Here is a 4762-nt window from a genome sequence, read left to right as displayed (position 1 = left end):
GCAGATGCTTTGGAGTTTTCCTTAGACGCCAACTCCTTGTCAAGCCTGGTCGTGTTGTGTGTGTTTGTCTCGGGCCCACCAGGCCCATCTGTTCTGATGGGGCCCCTCTGCCTTCCCTGGGCATCTCCACCCTGACTTCTCACCAGGAGGTCAAGGAGCCTAAGGAGCCGGTCTGCATGCAGGCAGTCTCTCCCCAGTCATCCAGTTCTGCTTAAGCTGAACAGAGTGGACTTAGTAGACTAACATTTCCCTGTCTCCAAACTACACCACAGACCTGCCTGTCCTACACCAAAATATGTCTAGTCAAGTGCTTGGATGGCAGAAACCCTGGGAGCAAAGTTACCACCAAAAGCCCCCTGCTTGATGGAGGGTTGAGAGCCACAGTCCGTTGAGAAGACAGAAGAGAAGTTGTGGGTTGGGGTTTTTCCCAGGTCTTTACGGCTGAGAAGACCTGAGTGAGAGTTATCATTGATAAGACAGCTGGTGGGTGAAATTGATGAAGCTGAGCCAGGCGACCATCGCTGAGCTTCTAAAGACTGACTGGCTCACACATCCTTTTCTCTTTTCAGCAGTTGTGGAAACTGAGGAAGGAGTGTCAGCTCATATTCAGGGAGGTATTATAATGTAGTGGAAGGTGTCCTGGACTGAAAATGGGGAGACTTGGGGTTCTAATCTCATCTCTCCAGAGCACTGAATCTCTGCATAGTTTTAGGCAAGTCAATTCTCTCTGCCTCAGTTTCCTCCTTTGTAAAATAAGGAAGTTGAACTTAGATAAATCCCTGAGGACCCTTCCAGCACTGACCTTCTTAGATTCTAACCTGTTCAGTGTTTGACCATACTTTCCTTTCCCCTAACTTTTCAGGGAGTAGTCAGTCCACTTAAGTTCCATGCCTTCTTTCTTCAGGAACAGCCAGATAAATTTTACAATCTTTCACAGAACAGCAAGATTTGACCCATGCTTCCAACTGAACCCTGAACCCTTCTTATCCTCATAGAGATGCATCTGCTTTCACCATGTCTAGTGTCTAGGAGGAAGGAAGGGATAATCCCTTGCATGCTGTGGATTGGTCAGACCTAACACCAATACCGTGGTCCTCTTGGGCCCATGTTTTGGAAGGGATATTGCACAAACTGGAGCATGTCCAGAGGGGGCTGACTAGAACAGTGAGACCAAAGACCATGCCAGATTGCAGTCAGTACAAGGAATTGGGCATCTTTTTCCTGGAGAAGAGGAAACTTAAGGGGGGGACATGACTGACATCTTCAAATATTCCATGGAAAAAGGAAGATGTGTCTGATTCTAAAGGGCAGAACTTGGAGCAGTGGGAGAAAGTTCAAGAGCCAGGTTTCAGTTCATGGATGAAATAACCTAAAAGTAATAGCACCTACTATGTGTCAGGCACTGTGCTAAGCTCTCTGTAAATGTGATCTCATTTTTTTTCCAGTCCAAGAAATATTTATTTATAAAAGTATTTTAGCTTAAAAAAAAAAACAAACACTAGGGCATTTGGACCAAGAGGACCACAGTAATGAATTTATTCCAAGTCTACTGTTCTGTTCAGGTATTTCAGGAAGATTTTATCCATCCATCTGTATGCCTCCCTCCTTGTTTAGGGAAATGTATGCTGCTGACCCATTTCAAGTTCAGAACTTTGACTAGGAGTAGAAAGGAAGATGCATAACTTCAGAGTTCATGCCATAAGGTATGCTTAAATCTCAACTAGGGAGGTCCAACCAAAAAAGTGTATGGCTCAAATTGGACTGATAGCATGGGACTTTCCATAGACTCCTTTTTGTCCACGCTACAAACTTTTTAACATTTCTAATTCCCAGTCTGAGAATGATCCTTCTTGATTCTGTTATTTGTTTAAATTTCTGATTCTGCCCCTGAGCTGCACTATTGCTATGTAGTAACTACAGCAGGGCAGCCCAGGATCCCCTCTCCCTGTTGGACCTTAAGCTGTCTGCTAGCAGTTGATTCAGATACCTAGCTACTTGATCAGCACATGCTTATAAGACTGGAGCGCCCCTCAATACAAACCTGGATGATTCCAACTTTGTTTCTGAAGGTATTTTAGTTGGGAGAGTGTTGAGAAGTCCTATGCTAGGAAAATTTAAGAGAACATTCTTGTAGTATGACCTTAACTGAAGGAATGAACCCCCCTTTCTTCTCAGAGTGCTAATAATTATTCCATTTGTTCAATGGTGGCTGTGAGATCATCACTTTGGTGGTTAAATGCTGCCCGTTTTTGTAGGAAAAGAAATCTTTCCTCCTCTTCCATCTTCACTTTCAATGCCCATAACTCCTCCATCTGCTTTGTAGCTCTCTAGTTAAAAAGCTTCATTTCAACTTTCAGACTTCCCAAGAGCAACAGGCTCTGATACTTTAGTGTTTCTTGCTGGCTTTCCAAGATCTGTTGGTTCCTATAACTGGGTCAATATGCCACTCTCCAAAATTGCCTAGTAACTCTAGCCAAAAAAAAAGAAAAAATCATCTAATCCACCAGCCAAAAAAAAAAAAATCATCTAATCCATGGGGCAGCTAGGTGGTACAGTGGCTAGAGCACTGTGGATTCAGGAGGACCTGAGTTAAAATCCGGCCTCAGACACATAACACTTACTAGCTGTGTGATCCTGGGCAAGTCACTTAACCCCATCGCCTAGCCCAAAAAAAAAATCATCTAATCCAAAATTGCTTAGTAAGTATCCTAAAATTTCTCCAGCAGCTCCACCTTCAGCTCTCCTTGGCGTTCAGTCAACTTCAGGTGCAGCTGCCCATTAACTTCCCCTAACAAATGGTTCTTGTCTGAGCTTTTCTCAGTTTTCTGTCAGTTTAATGGTCTGTATCTCTTTTTAATGTTCTTCTTAACAGCAGGCTTCACAGTCTTCATCTGCCTCAGCCTGGTGTTTTTGTACAATTCATTCTCTGGGTCTGTTGAGTTGAAATTGTCGTGGAGCATTTTGACTCTTAGAAACAGCCCGAGAATGGGTCTTCAGAATGCCCAGCTCCCAGCCTGGGGACACACTCTCCATCGCACCCAGACACACTCACTGAAACCCACCATGATCTCATACAATCCTCACGACCACCCTGGGAGGTAGATGTTATTATGGTCCCTATTTTACAGTTGAGGAAACTGAGGCAAACAGTAAGTAATTTATGTAGGGTCACACAGTTGGTGAGTATCTAAGGCCACATTTAACTGTAATGGTTAATATTTATATAATGCTTTATAGTTATTATCTCATTTGATCCTTACAACAACCCTGGGAGGCAGGTATTGTTATTTTTTACTGATGAAGAAACTGGGGCAAGTTCAGTGACTTGCCCCCAGAATCATCCAGTTAATGTCTGATCCAAATTTGAACTGAGGTCTTCTGGACTCTAAGCCAAGGGTGGGAAACCTTCAGCCTTGAGGCCACATGTGACCCTCTAGGTCCTTAAGTGCAGCCCTTTGAGTCTGAGTTTTCCAGAACAAATCCTTTTATTAAGGGAATTTGTTCTTTGAAGTTTGGATTCAGTCAAAGGACTGCACTTGAGGACCTAGAGAGTCACATGTGGCCTCGAGGCCACAGCTTTCCCACTCCTGCTCTAGGCCCTGTGATTTATCCATTGTGCCACCTAGCTGCCTAATACCAAAACTGGCCAGCTACACAAGGTGGTACGTACTCTGTTATTGCAAGCTTTCAAGCAAGGGCCTGGGGACTATTTTTCAGGGAATTGGAGAGAGGATTACTAGGCCAAATAGAGGACTAAACCCTCAGGTACATATATGTCAGCTCTGAAATTCTTTATTAGAATTCTGACCTTGGGAATGAGATTGGACTAGATGCTTTCGAAGTCCCTTTCTAGGTTAGAGGCAGTTTTATGGTTGTTACTCATGGGAACCTCTCCAGGCTTATGTGCATCCCTGGTTGGCTCTGACCCGGACCAGCTACAGCACTGCCTCCTAAATCTGAATGCTCTCATCATAAGCTTGCCTTAGCTCACCAGCACAAATGTAAGTCAGAGGAATTCATTGGCCAGTGCTCTCAGGGCCAGGTGCTTTGGTCACATCTAGAAGCCAGAAGAGCATGAAGAAGTATTCCAACATCTCTCCACTAATAGCCAGGAGTTTTTCAGGCCTGCTTTAACTAGCTTCTCTGATGAGTTGTCTCATGGCCACTGGGGGGTTACCAAGGCGAGATGCTCCCTCCCCCTCCTCCCCAGAGATAGGTGCTCAGCTCTAGAAACAGAGAGCTTCGATCTTTACCAATCATACCTTAGCCTGGTCCATGGGGAACCCAGTCTTAGGGACCACACAAGGAATCTTGCTCTAAAAATGTCACCTCGTGTGTGTATAAATGTGTGATACTTTTCAAAACCTTTTCACATCCCATTTGATTTTTTTTTAAGTGACTTGCCCAGGGTCACACAGCTCGTAAGTGTCAAGTGTTTGGTCTGAGGCCGGATTTTGAACTCAGGTCCTCCTGACTTCAGGGCCAGTGCTCTATGCACTGTGCCACCTAGCTGCCCCCACATTTGATTTTCACAACACTAGTCTGGGTAAGGTCAACTGTTAAAGCCCATTTTTTAGATAAGGAAACTCAGGTGTGGCGGGCAAAAGTAACTTGTTTCTGGTTATACAGTGATTAGTGACGGAGCCTGCAAATAGAACCTATATTTTCTCAATTCCTAGGTTTAGCCCTAGTAATCTTGGGATCTTGAAACTCTGGCCTGCAGCCATATAGTTGACATCTCACCCTACACCTTACCCCTTTG

General features: G+C 44.4%; 1 pseudogene; it reads right to left on the bottom strand.

The window, feature by feature from the left end:
- Positions 1 to 2186: 2186 nt before the first annotated feature.
- Positions 2187 to 2960, bottom strand: LOC110223369 (small kinetochore-associated protein pseudogene; annotated as a pseudogene).
- Positions 2961 to 4762: the final 1802 nt, after the last annotated feature.

The sequence above is a fragment of the Phascolarctos cinereus genome, unplaced genomic scaffold (genome assembly GCF_003287225.1).
Source record: "Phascolarctos cinereus isolate Bilbo 61053 unplaced genomic scaffold, phaCin_HiC Scaffold_4;HRSCAF=312, whole genome shotgun sequence".
Classification (NCBI taxonomy): Eukaryota; Metazoa; Chordata; class Mammalia; order Diprotodontia; family Phascolarctidae; genus Phascolarctos; species Phascolarctos cinereus.
This window is presented reverse-complemented; position numbering and strand designations above follow the sequence as displayed.